The sequence below is a fragment of the Peromyscus maniculatus genome, chromosome X (genome assembly GCF_049852395.1).
Source record: "Peromyscus maniculatus bairdii isolate BWxNUB_F1_BW_parent chromosome X, HU_Pman_BW_mat_3.1, whole genome shotgun sequence".
NCBI lineage: Eukaryota > Metazoa > Chordata > Mammalia > Rodentia > Cricetidae > Peromyscus > Peromyscus maniculatus.
In genome coordinates, this window is record NC_134875.1 from 78,435,008 (window position 1) to 78,454,534 (window position 19,527).

The 19,527-nt window shown below is 41.0% G+C and overlaps 1 long non-coding RNA gene across 1 annotated transcript in view; it reads right to left on the reverse strand.

The window, feature by feature from the left end:
- Positions 1-1,240: 1,240 nt before the first annotated feature.
- Positions 1,241-19,527, reverse strand: part of LOC143270842 (uncharacterized) — a 67,620-nt gene continuing 49,333 nt past the window's right edge. The window contains exon 3 of the long non-coding RNA XR_013048054.1: positions 1,241-3,328. This is a non-coding gene — a long non-coding RNA (uncharacterized LOC143270842). The remainder of the gene's footprint in view (positions 3,329-19,527) is intronic.

Genomic DNA, 19,527 nt, shown 5'->3' on the forward strand with positions numbered 1-19,527 from the left:
TTATGATTCTGGTGATCTGGTTTAGTGGCTGGGTAGCGCCTTCTTCTGTGTTCCCAGGTCACGTTTTGTTCATTTGTCAACTCCTCAGCTGATCTTGTTTCTTCAGACTTCCAACTGTAGGCATCTGAATCCTCTCCCAGATGGGTTTCAGCTGAGCAGGGTAGTCTCACCAACACCTCCAAGTTGTTGGGTTTCACAGGATCAGCAGTTGGGCCCTGGGTTGTCCCCAGACAGAGTGCCCAGACTCGCCCTGGTTCCGACCCATGGAGATAGCCTCTTCCCCAGGTGTTGGGGCTAGGGGCGTCCCAGTTCCAAGCTGTGTCCGCCCCTCTCCGTCCCCGGGCCTGTCCACCCCTGTGGCCCACCGCCACAGGCCCACCTGCGTCTACTTGTCTCCGCCGCTGGGCCTGTATGTCCCTATCAGCTGCCGCTGGGTCTGTCTGCCTCTGCGGGCCGCCAACGGGCCTGTATGTCTCTGCCGGCTGCCACCGGGGGCCTACCTACCTCTGCTTGTCACTGCCGCCGCCGGGCCCATCCACCTCTACGGGCTGCCACTTGGCCTGTATGTCTCTGCCGGTTGCCGCTGGGCCTGTATGTCCCTGTCGGCTGCTGCCACTGGGCCGTCCACCTCTGCAGGTCGCCGACCTGCGTCCGCCTTTCTCCGCCGCCGGGCCCGTCCTCCTCCGTCTGCTTATCTCCGCTGCAGGGCCTGTCCACCTCTGTGGGCCACCACTGGGCCTAAATGTCTCCACCAGCTGCTGCCGGGCCTAAATGTCCCTGTCGCCCGTCTACCTCCTCGGGCCGCTGCCACAGGCCTACCTGCATCTGCTTGTCTCCGCCATCTTCCCAGAAATCAGAATATTTTAAAGAGATTTATTTTTTTTAATCTGTGTGTAGGTGTGTGAACCTGCTTGAGCATATATGCATCATGTGTGTACAAGAGCCCATGGCGGCAAGAAAAAAAGCTTCAATTCTTCTAAAAATGGAATTATATGTGTTTTTGACACACAACATGGGTTCTGAGAACTGGACATTTGTCCTTTGCATTAGTAGTAAGCACTGTTAATGACTGAGGCATCTTTTCAACCTTACATGCAGAATTTTTATGTATAAGAGAAATAAACTTAAAATTATTATAAACATACACACAAAAAGTTTCTATGAAATTGTAAGTTAGACTAAAGAGGTAGTCATTTCCAGTAGCATGAAGTACATAAATATCAAAAAAAATCATCTCACTATAAAAATATAAAAATACAGAATAAAGTACAAGAGAACTTCTGAGGGAACATGTGTGTTTAAAAGAATGAATTGTTAAACTGACTAGATGGATCAGATTTGAAGGTGATGATTTGAGTTCTAACCTTGCAACCTCCATTGTGGGAAGGCAACCAATTTCAACAAGTCATCTTCTGACCTTCACACACACAAAACAGTGCATGCACTCTCTACATCCTATACAAATGAGTCAATGGGAAAAATGAAAAACGTTAATATTTCCTCTCATATGACAAGTTAAGAACAATTGATGGTTTAGGTTCTTAATGGGTTCTTATAAATTTTGTAAGTGAAATTATTACTATTTATTATCTTTCTTGTTTTCCTATTTTATGAGTAAGTGATCAATTACACATGCACACAAACACACACACACACACACTATTTTAGCATTGTTTCAGTAGTGCTGTGGGGCATTAAATTAGGCTTCTCAAACTAGTGTGGTCAAATACATACAAAACACAATGCCTTGTTCACAGTCAAATCTACTTTCAGTGGCAATTCTTGCTGTCCTGGAGAACATTCAGTTAACCAAATTAATCATACTCCAGACATTGGTATCAGAAGCAGGGAAGCAGTGGGAGGGAAAAAAGAGGAGTGGTCATGAACCAAGAAGGGAAAAACAAAAGGTCCTATTCTTGGGCATGAAATGGGAGAGCCTTCTAAGGAACACTCAGTTTGCAAAGAAATACATTTGAGGCTTGGTAATTGAATGATTTTCAACACTTATCCCAGATATTAACATCATGGTCTGATTGTAATGTCTCAGGCTTACCGTTTCCTGTGGCCAGGGATAGCCTCACAGACATATAATGTTGGGAGCATAGCAGGAAGTCTTTGTGCTCACAGATCTCCAGAGAAACCAGAAATGTTGAACATACAGGACTGTCTTTTCAATGGGAAGATAAAAAACCTGTTCTTCCATCCAGAAAGCTGAGAATTGCCAGTGATTAACAACTTAGTAATCTGCCTTATCTGTTAGGCCAGGCCATATCAAGCTCTTACAACCAAGACCAGAGGTGGCTATCAATCTAAATGACCCTGACAGACAGAGGCTCCCCCAAGCTTCCACAACCAGTACTAGAGGTAGCTAGTATCCCAAATGACTTCTCCTCTATCTGTATGACCGAGACCAAGACAGACCCTTAGGCCCTTAAGCTAATAAAAGAAGCCTATCTCTAGAACCCATCTTGGAAGAAATGACATGTACCCTGAGTTGAGTTTCAATGTTATTACACTTACTTGTGCAATGGGGAAACTTTTTTCCAAACTACACTGGGTTTAAATACATTGGGAATAAATTACCTGTTATTAGACTCCCTGAAGTCAGATTCAGGTAGAGGAAATCAATCTGCACTGGGTTTTCATCATTCTTCTCTTTGTGGGGTTCACTTCCCCACGTCACCTGCAGGGAAGCCCTCAATATAACTTGTGCAGTAAAGTAGGCTTGCATACCGAGAAAGCTTGTCCTTCGCTTAAGAATCAGTTGACAGTACATTTAAAATTCTCGTAGATGTTATCTTTGAACTTGTGTTTTGAATGTGAAATTTGATGAACAATGCAACACAGGCATGCCTATCAGCGTAGAGTCAGGATGTGTAGGAGCTTATCAGCTGGCCAAGGAAGTTGGAGCTCTTTTTCAGCAACAGTGACACGACATCAATAGTCCCATTAAAGCGAGGTTTTCACTTCCTCTGATTCTTAGTCTGAAGTGTCACGGGGCTTTGCTTCTCTTCGGAACATTGTCTGCATTTGTCTGAGCATTATCTTCCAAGTTGCCACAACAGCCCAATAAGCTCTGAGTACTCAATGGGTTTTCCAACCTAAAGCTTCAAAATCTCATTCCTTCCTCCCACAGAACAGTCCGAGGCCTAGAAGTCACAGCAATATACCACGTTGCTGGTACCAGTTTTTCTGCTCTAGTTTACTTCTCTTTTGCTGTGATAAAACAATGGCAAAAACCAAGTTCGAGGGGAAAGGTTTTGTTTCATTTCACACTTCCGAGTAACATTCCATCATAGAGGCAAAGGTAGGAACCTGGAATCAGGAACTGAAACATAGAATAATGATCACTGGCTTACTTCTAACTTGCTCAGCTACAGTCAGGTCCATCTGCCCAGGGATGGCACTGCTTACAGTCCCCCTTCCCCCAATCAGCAATGAAGAAATTTCCTCACAGGCATGGCCACAGGTAAACCTAAGGGAGGCAATTCCTCAACTGAGGATCCATTTTCCCAGGAGTGTCAAGTTGACAAACAATATTAACGATCACACTAACCTACTGAAATTTATGGGATGCAGCAAAAGTAAAACCATGAGGGGAGCTAAGTAAAAGAAAAAAAGAGTGCATTTTAAAAAAGAAAAATGGTCACAAACACACAAATTAATATTAAACCTTAAGGAACTAAAAAACAAAACAAAATCTAAGAGTCATATCAGCAGAAGGAAAACTGCCCAGAAATAAGTTAGAGAACAGACAATCAATAGAATAAGTCAACAAACTAAGAGATATTTTTAAATGATAAATAAAATTCATAAAAAAGATGGGCAACTCGTAAACACAAAGAAACAAATGAGAAGCCATTGCAGCATCAACGAAATAAAGACAATGAAATACCACCAGATGGAGAACCTAGAAGACATATTTTAAACAGAAAAGTTACCACGCTTGAATAATGAAGAAATAAAATGCCTCACCATAGCACAACCAAACCAAACCAAAACAAAAAACCTCTACAGAGATTGATACAACTGTGAACATGCTCCAAAAAATAACAGGAATTAACAATCACTGGCCATTAATATCTTTTAATATCAATGATCTAAATTTGCTTACGTTGGAGAGGATGTGGAGCAAGGGGAACACTCCTACACTGTTGGTGGGAATGCAAACTTGTACAGCCACTTTGGAAATCAGTGTGGTGGTTTCTCAGAAAACTGGGAATCAATCTCCCTCAAGACCCAGTGATACCACTCTTGGTCACATACCCAAGAAATGCTCAATCATACCACAAGAGCACCTGCTCAGCTATGTTCATATCAGCATTGTTTGTAATAGCCAGAACCTGGAAACAACCTAGATGATCTCCAACCAAAGAATGGATAAAGACATGGTAAATTTACACAATGGTAAAAAAAAAAAAGACAAACAATAACATCATGAAATTTGCTGGCAAATGTATGGATCTAGAAAAAAAAATCATCCTGAGTCAGGTAACCCAGACCAAGAAAGACAAACATGGTATATACTCACTCATAAGTGGATACTAGATGTCAAGCAAAGGATAACCAGGCTACAATCTATAGTCCTAGAGAAACTAGTTGGAAGGTGAAATAGATGAAATGTCCTGGATAGACTGAGTGTGGTGTGAGGGGGTAGAGGAGAAGGCATAGGGTATGGGAACATGAGGGATCAAGATGGTTGAATTGGGGGAGAGAGAGAGAGAGAGAGAGAGAGAGAGAGAGAGAGAGAGAGAGAGAGAGAGAGAGAGAGAGAGAAGTAAAAGAGATATATTGATAGAGGGGGCAATTATGGGGTTAGAGAGAAAACTGGTGCTAAGTCATTCCCAGCTAAGACTCCTAGCAATAGTGGAGAGGATGCCTGAAATGGCCATCTCCTATAATCAGATTGGTGACTACCTGCTGTGGGATGTTCTGTATGTCCTGTGGGAGCCCTTCTTGGGTTCTTTGTGGCGTTACCCAGCAGGTCCGCATAGAGGATGATTAGGACCATAGGCCTGAGTGCAGGTGTCTGAGATGGGTCTGCACTTGGCTGTGCTGGGGCATGGTCTGTATGTCAAGTTGTTCTGATTGATCAATAAATAAAACCTGATCGGCTGTGGCTAGGCAGGAAGGATAGGCGGGACTAACAGAGAGGAGAAATAAAAGGACAGGAAGGCAGAAGGACTGACTGCCAGCCGCCGCCATGACCAGCAGCATGTGAAGTTGCCGGTAAGCCACCAGCCACGTGGCAAGGTATAGATTTATGGAAATGGTTAATTTAAGATAAAAGAACAGTTAGCAAGAAGCCTGCCACGGCCATACAGTTTGTAAGCAATATAAGTCTCTGTGTTTACTTGGTTGGGTCTGAGCGGCTGTGGGACTGGCGGGTGACAAAGATTTGTCCCTGTGGGCAAGGCGGAAAACTCTAGCAACAACTACCCTAATTGTCATCATAGAAACTTCATCTAGTAATTAATGGAAGCAGATGCAGAGATCCACAGCCAAGCAGTGGGCTGTACCCTCTAGGAGTCCTATTGAAGAAGGGGAGGAAGTAGGGATTATAGGAGCCAGGGGATTCAAGATCATGATGGGGAAACCCTCAGAGACAGTTGACCTGAGCTCATGGGAGCTCATGGGACTCTAAACTGACAGCTAGGGAGCCTGCATGGAACTGACCTAAGCTCTCTGCATGTGGGTGATAATTGTGTAGCCTGGTCTATTTGTGGGACCCCTAGCAGTGGGACCAAGATCTGTCCTTGGTACATGAGCTGGCTTTTTGGAACATATTCCCTGTGATGGGATACCTTGCTCAGACTTGATGCAGTGGAGCTTGGTCCTGCCTCCACTTGATATGCCATGCTTTTTTGACTCACATGGTAAGCTTTATCCTTTCTGAAGAGTGGATTGGGGGGAGTAGAAAGGAGGTAGGGGGAGGGAACAGGATGAGAAGAGGGAGGGGAAACTGTGGTTGATATGTAAAGTAAAATTTAAAAATAAAGAAAATTAAAGAAATGCTTCTATAATTAATGAATACAAGACTGCACTAAAAGAAATGTCTGTATGTATTATATAGATGCCAACTTAGCAGACATATTAATCTACAGGGATAATTGTAGATCTATAATAAAAATGAAAATTAAGGTGTATAAGTGGGGATAGTGCAGAAAATACTAATTAGTGTATAGTAGTTGGAGTTTTCTCCAGTCCTGCTAGGGCCCACAGCTGCTCAGACCCAAGTAAACAAACAGAGACTTATATTACTTACAAACTGTATGGCCATGGTGGGCTTATATTATTTAAACTGGGCTTATATTATTTAAACTGGCTCAGGCTTCTTGCTATCTAGTTCTTATATCTTAAATTAATCCATTTCTATTAATCTATAAGTTGCCATGTGGCTTGTGGCTTACTGGTACTTTATATCTTGCTTCTCATGATGGTGGCAGTGGCTGGCAGCATATCATAACTCAGCCTTCCACTTCCCAGCATTCTTCTCTCTTGTCCTGCCTATACTATACTTCCTGCCTGGCTACTAGCTAATCAGCATTTTATTTATCAGTCAATCAGAGCAACATATTCACAGCATACAGAAAGACATTCCTAGCATAGTTTATATAAGGTTAATATCTCCCTTAGTTATTGTGATGGTCTGAATAAGAAAGCCACTCATAGGCCAAAAATTTGAATGTTTGGTTCTCAGTGGATGGAGTGTTTAGAAAGGATTAGGATACCGGGAAGTGGTGGCACATGCCTTTAATCCCAGCACTCGGGAGGCAGGGCAGGCAGATCTCTGTGAGTTCGAAGCCAACCTGGTCTACAGAGTGAGATCCAAGACAGCACCAAAGCTACATAGAGAAACCCTGTCTCAAAAAACCAAAAAAAAAAAAAAAAAAAAAAAAAGCCGGGCAGTGGTGGAGGCACACACCTTTAATCCCAGCACTTGGAAGGCAGAGCCAGGCAGATCTCTGTGAGTTTGAGGCTAGCCTGGTCTACAGAGCTTAGTCCAGGACAGGCTCCAAAAGGTACAGAGAAACCCTGTCTCTAAAAACCAAAAAAAAAAAAAAAAGGATTAGGAGGTGTGGCCTTGTTGATTGAGGTGTGTCACTGGGGTGGGCTTTGCAGATCAGATATGAGCTCTCAACTATTGCCTCCTACAGCATGCCTGCCTGCCTGCCTGCCTGCCTGCTTGCTGCAATGTTCCCTATCATGATGTTCATGGATTAACCCTCTGCAACTATATATGAAAACCCCCATTAAATGCATTCTTTTATGAGTTGCCTTAATTATAGTGTCTCTCCACAGAAGTAGAATAGTAACTAAGACAGAAGTTGGCACCAAGAACTATAAAACAGGGGTATTACTTTTTGGAAGAATATAGACTATTATGTGGCTAGAAAAGCAGGTAAACACTGTAAGCAGGTCTTAATGGAGAATCCTATGAAGAGCATGTAATGTGGCAGTGTTGAGAGCAATGTGGACTTTGGAGACACAGCATAGATCAGTACACTATTCAGCCATCATCAGAGAAGCTCCCTCTTGCAGTGGGTGGGAACAAATACAAGGACCCACAGCCAGACATTATGCAGAAAGTGAGTCCTTTGAATATCCAGTTCTAAATGGGATGTCTCCATCAAATCCCTCCCCTCAGAGCTCTGGGATCCCCAATGAAAGAGGAGGAAGAGCCAGAGGAGATGAAGGGCACCAGGTGAATAAGTCCCTCTAAAGCAATGGAGCAAAGCTTATATAAATTCACAGAGTATGAAGCAGCAAGTACAGGGCCCATACCAGGTCATCTGTGTATATAGTATAGCTTTCATTTAGTGTTTTTTTTTTTTTTTTTTTTTGGTTTTTCGAGACAGGGTTTCTCTGTATAGCTTTGCGCCTTTCCTGGAACTCACTTGGTAGTCCAGGCTGGCCTCGAACTCACAGAGATCCGCCTGCCTCTGCCTCCCGAGTGCTGGGATTAAAGGCGTGCGCCACCACCGCCCGGCTTCATTTAGTGTTTTAATGGGACCTAACTGTGTGAATGAATGAGTCTTTGATTCTTGTGCCTCATCTTGGGGCTTTTATCCTTTTGTTGGTTTACCTTGTCCAACTTTGACGTGATAGGATTTTTTTATCTTGTATTTTATTTTGTTTTGTTTTTATTGTCATCTCTTAGAAGCCTTCTCTTTTCTAATGAAAGACAGAAAGGGAGTGGCTCTGAACGGGAGGGGAAATGGGGGTGCATCTAGGAGGAGGAGAAGGATGGGAAATTGTAATCAGGATATATTGTATGAGAAAAGAATCTATTTCCAATACAAGGGGCTTACACTTCTATAGGAGTAGAGCAAAGGCACAGCAGCAGGAACATGACTGAGAGCTCACATCTTAAAACCTGCAAGCGGGAGGCAGAAAGTGTACAGGAAATCCTCTAAGCCTGCTCCAGGTGACTAAGTACTTCCTCTGACAAGGTCACACTTCCTAATCCTCCCAAACAGCCACCAACCACCAACGGGGGGCCAAGTATGAAAATGCACAAGACTCATGGGGGACATCTCATTCAGACAATGACAATATCAATACATTATTTAACCATCCTATTCTGTCCCTATCTGTGGGGAAATGGCGTAGCCAAGTCAAAAGTAAAACCTGTATTTATAGTAGCATAATATGAAATTATTTAACATTTAATTCTTTTCTGTAAAACACATCGAGCTATTGTTTGTTTTCCTTGTGCAGTCTGATTTGTGCGAATAGATTTTTGTTCTAAATTTTCTGTTCATTTCTCATAAACAAATTGATTTAATTAAAAAAACTAAAATGTAATTACAATGATATTGTGGTATGCTTATTTTGGTTTCAGTTTGAATAATAATCACTCTTGGATTTGTGTATCATCACAATATTATTAATGGAAAACTTTCTCAAAAATACCATATATGCTTAGCAATTGGTATAAATTACCAAAGGTCAAAGGAAATTATTAAAGAAGAAATTCTATCACTCAAAAGTTACCCAACAGAATCACTTGGGATATGTATTATTTTACCATTTTCCTTATTATTTTGAGATCATACTTTCATAAAATTTAAGCGAAATTGCCGTCGATTGAAATTTTAAAAATACTTTTATTATTTGAGAATTTCATACTATGTACTATATCTACCCTCTACACTTTATTTTCCTACTCACCCAAATTTAAGTTTTTTTCTCCCCACCACTTGAGTCTAGCTTGTGTTACCCAACTCTATTGGGAATGGAGCCTGCCCTAGCATGTGGTTTATCTACCAATTAATGGAAGCTGACTTTCCATCTCCCAGCAGCTATCAAATACCAATAGCTCCTCAGATAGTGGTGGGATGTCATGATCTTCTGCTTACCCCCATCCTGGTATTTTCTGTGGCTTGAGCTTATTCAAGCCTCATGCGTGCTATCAAAATGATTGTGCATCCATATGTGTAACTTTCCCATTATGTTTAGAAAGCACTCTTTCCCTACAATCATCTACCACCTCTATCTCTTACAAGCTTTCTGCCTCTTTTTCTACAAAGATCTCCAAGCTCTGTGTGTGTGTGTGTGTGTGTGTGTGTGTGTGTGTGTGTGTGTGTGTGTGTGTGATATGCACCTCTTATTTAGGACTAATCACTCCAGTTTCTTATTCTCTACTCACGGACCAGTTGAAGGTCTCTATGTTAGTTATCATCTACGAAAAGAAGCTTTTCTGATGAGAGTTGGGAGATGTACTGTTCTATGAGTATAGGAATAAGTCACTAGGAGTCATTTTAATACTATGTCCATTTAGTATAATAGTACTTGGTTCTCCCATAAAGTCTATGACCCTCACTACTTATTCTTTGCCTTATTATCAGTTCAGGAATTGATTCCCATTCATGAAATGAACATTAAACCCAATCAGACTGTTTGCTCCCAAAGTATTTGTGCCACTATTGGACCAGTGGCCATATCTTCTCAGGCCAGTTAACTTTCAGGGTTCACAGCTGGGTGAAATTGAAGGTTCTTTATCCTCTGGTAGCATGCATAGCACCTACAGCACTATAAAAGCTAGACAATAGGTGTTGAAGGCTCCAAGAAAGCACCAGATTGGTTTATCCATGTTTTGTGAGTCTAGTAGGCTGTGTATATAGCAGTAGGGTCTTGCTATCAAAGTCTAGAAGGTAACCAAGTACTGATAATAGCCTGTCATTCTTGGGGAGATCTGTGGGATCTGATTAAAAACTGCCGATTATAAAAGCTAGAAATAAAACTGAATATTTATGTCTTATTTATATATGGTTTTCTTATTTGATTTTTCATTTCCACTTTACAAATATTTCTTTAATACAATATGAGATGCATAGAAAACAGATAATTTAGTGTAATCTACACATCATCTCTGTTGGTACCTGTGTTCATCTGTGTAGGTAGAGTCCTACTAAAGTCAGCAAGAGAAATGTTTGTATATATTGTGTCCCTTTGGCTCCAATTATCAATCATCCTTCATGTTTAAAGTGCTTAAAAGCCAAACTTCTGTGGAAGAAATTGATACATTTCATATTAGTTTGTTTAAACATATGTCTGGCTACTCAATTTTATTTAGATTGAAGTACTCCTTGATAAAAATGATAACAAAATGAAAATACAAGACTGTAATTCCTTTAGAAAACTTCCATTCTTAGATTTTATCCTTCCTACTTTATTTGTTTTTAAAATTGCTTTTCAAACTTCAAGTTCTGGCAATGGTGACTAGTCCACTACTCTTTAGTCTTCTGTTATACACTATAGAGATATAACTAAATGATAAGGATAGAGGGGATTGGCTAAGAACATTGAAGCTTTAGTAATGACATGGTGGTGAGTTCCCTGAGTTTGAGTTTATTTAATATATATATATGGTGTATATATATATATATATATGTGTGTGTGTATGTATATATATATGTGTATATATATACACACATATATGCATACATATACTTTTTTCCAGACAGGGTCTCAATATGTAGCTGTAGCTACCATGGAACTCACTATGTAGACCACACTGGACTCCAACTCACAGAGATCCCCCTGCCTCTGCCTCCTGAATGCTGGAATTAAAGATGTGTGCCACTATGCCCGGCTTATTTACCATATGTCTTGAATCAGGAAATGGAGAAGCTCCCACTCAATTGTAACCAATACAGACTGCAAGAAAAGGAAGAAGGAGGAGGAGGAAGAAGGGAGGAAGGGAGGAAAGAGCACAAGTAGTAAAACCCACTACTCTGAGAGAAAGCACAGGGAAAAGGATACTTTAACAAAATAGATAAAATTTTATTCCTTGAAGCGCTCCTGTGTAATGCAGTAAAGTTGGTCATGTCGTGTCATGCCCCCTCCCATTTAGTACAACCAAATGAAGAGCTCACTTGGATGTCTGCTCTTCCCTGTAGAAGCAGGATGCTGCTTTATTTCCAATGCCTGGTGCTAGTGATAGGGGCAAACAAGGACCCAATTTTCACTGGCTATCTGATGGAAGCAGGCTTTATTCACTCTGTCACCGTGGAATCATGATGGCCAAGACTGAAGAGGAAGCTTTTCTATAACCCACCACACGATGGCAGCAGTTAGCACTCTAATTCCCTTACCACTGTAGTTTTAGTGGGGTTTAGTAAGGAACTGAGCCTCTATAACAACCCAACAATAACCTTCAGTAAGTATTATGAGGGCGCTTAATTGGCACTCTGCTTCCTCACTATCTCCAGTCTAACAACTGTGCCAAGAGATTTAATTCTCCATGCAATGTAGGTCTAAATAGAGTGATAAGAAGCTTGATTAGTTGACCCTTTGCCACTTCGTCTGACAGTTTGCACAACCTTTGAGTTATCACTACACAGTTGAGAACTGAGCCTCCTCTCTTACAGTATCAATAAGATGAAAAAAAATTAACATATTATTTTGCTACTTTAGCCCTCAGAATAGGCAGGGAGAATGAGCTTGAAAATCACACAACTTCAATGAAATGATGTTGAGCCTGCACTACAAGTTTCATAGAATACTTGAGTTCAGTGGGCAATGATTTCTGCCCTCTCTCTCCAGATTTGTTTCTAATACCTAAACAGAATGTATCCCTGATAGAAAATATTGAGCAAGTTACAATCTCACAACAGTATAGGCAAAATACTAAGCGTATAGTGACAACATTCATAAAGTTATGAGCATGGACAACCACCAATGGACAAGACTGAAGAGATACTAGATAATGGAAATGATTGGGGATGCATGGATTTAATTAAAACAACAATCTTAGAACTCAAACATATTTGAAATAAATGAAAAATAGATTTCAGTAAAGAAAATACTTGAACAAAATAAAGGAAAACATACAAATAAAAACAGGAACTTAAAATATAAAAATTCAATATATATGGTTAGTAGTCAAATAAAATGATTTAAAAAAGAATCAGTGTATACAAGGGCAGATCAATAGAATTTGCATACATTTTCTTTGTTGATCAAAGAAAAAGTGTGAAAAAATAGAATAGTGTCTACATGATTTTAGAGAATATAGTAAAAGCAGTAACCTTCATATCTGTATGATCTCAGACAAAAAAGACTGTGGGACTGAAATGGTATCTAAAGAAGTTAGAGCTGAAAATGTCTGTAATTTGGTAGAATTCAAAAACATACACATAAGTAGTTGAGGGTAGCCACGTTAAGGTAAAAGCCAGTGATCTACATCAGAATGACAGAATTAAACTTCAGAAAGATGAATAAAAGTACTTTGAAAGCAACCAACAAAGAATAATGTATCAGCAATTTTTCTACATGAAACCATGCAAGAAGTTAAATAGAAGTGTGAAATTCAAGTTCTATGTACACAGAATCATCCTTCAGGAATAAAATGAAATGTTATGACTAAGGGAACAAACCTTTAAATAAGTTAAGATCCCACAACTGTACTCAAGTCTAACAAAGAAAAATGGAAATTATGCACACACCATACTCACTCCTTATGAAAATAAGCATAGTAGCTTTGTTTGTGGTAGCACTAAACAGGATCTCCCAAACTATATATGCTTCAGTGAGTGACTAAGCAAACTGCACTACATCCATAAACAGCAACAGAAATCAAAGCACAACACTTGCCACAAACACACAGCAGGAAATGACCAAATCATCAATACTCATGACTTTATTATTTATTTATTTATTTATTTATTTATTTATTTATTTATTTATTTTGGTTTTTCGAGACAGGGTTTCTCTGTGTAGCTTTGTATCTTTCCTGGGACTCACTTGGTAGTCCAGGCTGGCCTCGAACTCACAGAGATCCGCCTGGCTCTGCCTCCCGAGTGCTGGGATTAAAGGCGTGCGCCGCCGCCGCCGCCACCACCACCCGGCTGAATACCCATAACTTTAATACATTTGTAGACATCAAAGGCCATTTGAATATATCAATGTCTTATGCACTTAGTGGCAGAGGTGAGTGAACTCAAGGCTTTTTCAAAAGAGGGCATGAAGTTGGGAGGAGAAAGGTGGCGGGATAGGGGAAGAGTTGGACAGAGGGAGTGGAGGTGGATTTGACCAATACATGTATTCATACATGATGTTCTCAAACCAAATAAAAGTTAATGTCCAAAATTCACAGACTGAATGATCAAATGTATTTAACATTTTCAAAATAAAGCTTGATGAAAAATATTAACTGTGAAGTATTAGGTTGAGAAACTATTTTTATAAATAAACAAGAGTTTTTCTTACATAAATGGCATAATATATTGACTAAGGTGGTAATTATAAAGTGTCCCAACTTATGTGAAAAAATTTATAAAATACATAAATGTGTACAAATGCAAATCAACATGCAAATGAGGAAATGTAAAACTGACAAAATATCAATAAGGCTAGTAGGTTATATCATTGTCACTTCTCTGGGTTTTTATTGTGGTATAGGTAAACATTGATATTAGTTAACTATATATAAGGTATTAAGGACAAAATGATTGCTTTCTTCAAAAATCACATGTTGAGGCCTGCCCAGTTCTGCTCAGCCTGGATGGGTGGAAAACACCATAGGTATGCCTGATGCCTCAAGGCGCCATTATTATGAACAACTATATGGTGGAGACAATGGGAGAGAAAGAGATATTCATGTCCTGTGGAGAGAGGCGTAAGTGAAGAAGTGAAGGGGGTGAGGAAGAGGCTGATGTGGGTGGTCTTTGCTACCACCCAGGTATATAGGTATGTTTGGGCCTGAGCTGCTGCTTACGGCCATGTCTGGATCCCTGGTCCTGTTGGTGCCAAGGTCTATGTTGATGTCTGTAATTCCTGTTACCATCGAAGGCCATGAGGATGCCATACTCTGGGCTGCCACCTGGGGTGGTCCTTCCTTTCAATTCCCCTGCTTCCAGTGAGAATACTTGAGCAGACAGAAGCCTGACAAAATTACACTGAATAAAGTTAAGAGCTTAAGACTAACAAATGGGACAATTACTATTTCATGCATGATTGTAACCCAGATGGCTCTCAGATAAACACCTTTTTACTTTGGTGACAACTGGAATGTATTTGCCAATGTTGGTGACCAAGGACCACACTGCCACAGAGGTCATGATGATCTAAGTGGCTTGTGCTGCTATCCGGGACCACAGTGACATTTGTAGGGAGCCGCCATTCTAAGATGGCGCTGGCTTCCTGGTAGCCTAGCTGTAAACAACTCCATATTTGGCTATGCTCTCGGGACTACGTGTCCTGTGACCTGTGCATGCATGGGTATGGTAATCAACCTTATGTCCTCAGCCTATCCCGTGGCTCCCCGTGCTTGCATTCTGGCGGGACCCAATCACAGTACGGCACGTTTGCCTGAATCCCTATATAAGCAGCTGTAGTTTAGTCCTTGGGGCCCCTCACCTCCCGCTCTCCCTTAACCAAGAGGTGCTCCAATAAAGTGTGATCTGAGAAGAATCCTCCCGTGGTGGTCGTTCTTCCTCGCTGGCCGAGGAGCACGCCGCAGACATTGGACCAGGTTGATGTTCAGGACCATATCTGGGTCTGTGATGTTACTACAGCCAAGGTCTGAGTTGATTTCCATGGCCCATGTTGCCACCAAAGTCCACACAGATGCTCAGAGTCTGGGCCATCACCTGTGGCCATGTTGGTGTCTGAGGGCCATGCCGCCCGTTGGGGCCATGCAGATCTGGGTGGCCTGTGCTGCCACCTGAGACCATGGTATCATTCAGGCCTGAGCTGCTGAAGGCCATGTCGGATCCTTGTCCCTACAGCAGTCAGGGCCTGTGTTGCTGTCCATGGCTCCTGTTACCACCAAAGGCCATGTGGATGCCTGGGGAATGGTCCACCACCTGAGGCCATGTTGGTGTCTGAGGACCATGCTGTCACCGGAACTATAATGATCTGAGCAGCCTGCAATTGCCCCCCAGAACCATGTTGATATTAAGGCCCAAGCTGTGTGGAGGCCCACAGAAGCTCCCTATCGAGACCTTACTCAGGGTCAGAGAATCTATGCTTGCTTTACCCAGCCGGGCTGCATAATGGGATGATTTGGTCACAGGCATGGTTACCAGGTGTTTTGAAGGGTCTACACTCGGCTATACGTTGTGCTTAGATCTTGAAAGAGGGGGTCTTTTGCCTCACCCCTTGGCATTGTATAAAAAGCCCTTTGGAATAGATCTCAAGGCAACTGGGTATTGACCCAGGGCCCTCCCCAAGATATCCTGTACCTCTGTCTTTCTTATAGTCTCTTTCTACCTAATACTTCCTCATTCCTCTCCCCTCCTTTCAAGAACCCTTCTACAGGTCAGAACTGGACTCCAACTGACCCCCACAAAGCTTCTGCCAAGGACCATGTCTGTATCCATGCTCCTGCTCCAACTTGGATCTGTGTTGATGTCCATAGCCTGGTATCATTACTACCAGGGACCATGCAAACCATACATGTTGAAATCTGAGGATCTGACCTTCACTGGCCCTGAAAGATTTGGCCCTGACCCTCACTGGTTGCTATAATGGGAGAGCTGGCCCCAATGACCCCAGTCCTGGGGGAATGATCTTACTCCTCACCACATGCACAGGAGAACTGACCCCAATGGCATAGATGCAGGAGAGCTAGCTCTGCCCCTTGCCTGAGGCAAGCAGAATGACCAACTCAGCTACCACCCAGGCTCACATCCAGTGCTTTGAGTTGGCTCACCCTAACATCTACCCAATCTATGACCTGCACATGAAATGATTGCTCTTATGGAACCAGAGATGGAGAATCTTCATGACTCAGGATAACAGTGAGGAGTTTGGGTGAGGGTCCAATATTGATGGTGTACCAAAAGCCTGAGGCCTGAAACAGACCAAAACAATTCATTCCAATGAACAATTGCAAGTAAAGCTGTTTGGACAAAAGGCTGTACTGTGTGACACACTGAAACTCCAAATGTTACTAAGAAGTGATGGAGAGGAGTGAAAGATGAAGGAACAAAGTATTTTTTCTTTTTTAATTGATATATTTTTTAATTTACTTTTGTGGTGGGAATGCTGTAAGGATAAAGGATGGATATAAAGAAAAATGAGTGAGATTGGGGTGCATTATGTGAAATTCCCAAAGAATAAAAAAATCATATGTTGAAGTTCTTAGTCCCATGATGATTTATCTGAAAAATAGCACCTTTAAGGTTGTAGGATGGAGTTAGCATCTTTATCCCCATCAAAAAGATGTCCTCCTGTGAGGCAGAAAAGGGGATTTTGCTAGGAAATTAATCTTTTGGTACCTTAATCTTGAATTTTCACCCTCTAGCTTTGAAAAATAAATGTATAAATTTCTATCAAACTTTGTTATAGCAGCCCAAGCAGACTAAGACACATGGCCTCTGTCTACTTATTTTGTGGACACCTTGTGAATCAACATTTATATTAAACTATAACTGTTTAACTAGTAAATGTCCCCCAAAATACCTGTTCCCTTTATAAAATCATTTGGTTTATTCTTTGTATGTGTTATTTCAAATTTTATTAACAAAATAAAAAATTGGTGATACTATGATAGTATCTATATTACAGTTTTTTAAATGTTTCTCACTCTTACTTAGATTATGAATGACTTGTAGTAATTGAAATAAATTAAGACAGAATAAAGCATTTTAAAGAAAGTACGCCTAAAAGAAAGGGAGAGAGGAAAGCAGGACCATGGAAATTTCACAGTTTGACCACTCTGCTTCCCTACTTATTCCAAGAAAACAGCAGGGATGAAATGAAAAGAAGGTTAAACTTACTCTCCACACCATTGTATATTGGGCATCTGATTATTAAAGGATCAGGAAATCCAGGGTTTCCAGTCCAGGGATATTAACAGAGATCCTTTTATGGAGTGAGATTTCTCTATGTGTAGTTAGGGTTTATATTGCTGTGAAGAAACCATGACCACAGCAACTCTTATAAGGGAAAACATTTAATTGGGGTTGCTGTGGATATTGCTCTATATATAAATAAAACACTGATGGCCAGTTGCCAGGCAGGAAGTAGGTGGGACAAGGAGAGAGGAGAATTCTGGGAAGCGGAAGGCTGAGGGGAGAGACACTGTAGCCACCGCCAGGAGAAGCAACATGTGAAGACGCTGGGAAGCCACCAGCCATGTGGCAAGGTATAGATTTATAAAAATGGGTTAATTTAAGATAAAAGAACAGTTAGCAGAAAGCCTGCCACGGCCATACAGTTTATAAGTGATATAAGCGTCTGAGTGATTATTTTATAAGTGGATTGTGGGACTGCGGGGCTTGGGGAACCTGGAGAGAAGCCCTCCAGCTACAAATGGCACCCAACGGCTCGAGTTTCCACCTTAAACCTGAGAATATTTAATAACCAATTCTAAACAGAGCCAAAACCAGGTTCCTGCTTCTTGTCTCATATGAGCAGCTAGACGCCGCAAAACGCAGGTTTGAACACTGGCGGGTTCCTGGCGTGTGCATTTGACCGGCAGTATGGCGGGAATGAGGGGTCTGCCAGAGGCACATTATGCTGTGTAGTAGATTTAGTCTTTACTAGTAGTTTTTAAAAAAAAAAGGTTTCTGGGCTACATGCTGCTTTGATAAAAGCTTAGATCCACTATTTCTGAGACTTGATGACTCCCAGAGCTGGCGGAAAACTACCACTGCCATGTTGGGAAGCTGAAGTGGGCGGAGCCAGCAGCCACAGCGCTGTTTCAGGCTTAGAAGGATGCAGTTTAAAGCAATAGGCTCACAAAAAGACTGATTCAGATAACATCGTTTACAATGTGTGTAAAATATACGTAGGCTTGAAAGAGACAAAAAAATTAATGTAAAAAGCCACGTAAAGATGAATATTACACAGACAATCTGGATTCTGTTGTCTTTGGGATTTTTAACTGCAAAAAAACATTTGATCAAAAAAGATGTTGAATTAAACCAATATGTATATTTTAAAGGTAACTTGACTTCAAAATTTAGATTTAAGGATATGTTACTTTGGAAAAGAGGTTTTGCTTTTGTTTCCACAGAAAGCCGGAGACTGTGGATTTGTTCCAGATTAAGATACATCAGGTTTCACCAGCCAAGACCCCCTGAAAGGTCTCCGATGACACCATGGCCCAGATGATCCAACTTCCAGAGCGGTTTCAAGGCAACTGGTTCACACAATACAGCCTCAAGGACTACCCCATAGGCTTAAAATTTTCTTTGCTTCCCCATAAGATACAGCACCCCCCTCCAGCAGGAAGTAGTAAGAGATGCTACGCCCAAATTCCCAAATATACCAAGCTGGCTTTAGAGGTGGAATTGGCTCACTCCCCCTCTAAACCCAGACATATTGCTTTTAAAAAAAATGGTTAACAGATTCTTATGTCCCAAATCAGAAGAGCCCTCTGATGTGGGACAGAGAAAAAACAATATTTTTATTTAAAACAGGTTGATTATAAATGTGATCTCTTTCTAAAAAAGAAAAGGGGATATGATATGGATATATAGGATATGGAGATGATAAGATAAAAGGGTAGATTAATGAACCTACTTTTAAAGAACAACTTGTTTAAAATGTTTTACATTGGTATAGATTTTAGTTTATGTTTAAAATGTTTTACATTGGTATAAATTTTAGTTTATTGATACAAACTTGAAGTTAATTTTGTTATACTGTATATATATAGATATTTCTATTCTTGTTTGAGGTATTATGTTTATGTAACTCATTTAAAATTGTAATGGATAATTAAAAATAGATTAATAATTAGTCATCTATGATAATCATATTTGTAGCCATGTTAGTTAAGTCTTCTAGGTATACATAGATATATTTCAGATAGATAGGTAATCTTCAAACACTTCATAGACCTAGAGAATATGGCATTTAAATAACTTAGAATTCTGTTGACGTGAGACACAATTGCTCCTGGCTGCACCAATTGATCCCGAGAGAATGTTGGGCTTCTAAGACATTACCATTTGGAAGTTTGTCTTTTGGCACAAAATGGCCTACTGGGCAAAGAACTGCCCTTGCCTCAACTGTTGACAGTACAAATGCAATGCTGTCCTTTCTGGACAAGCGGGACACAAGGAA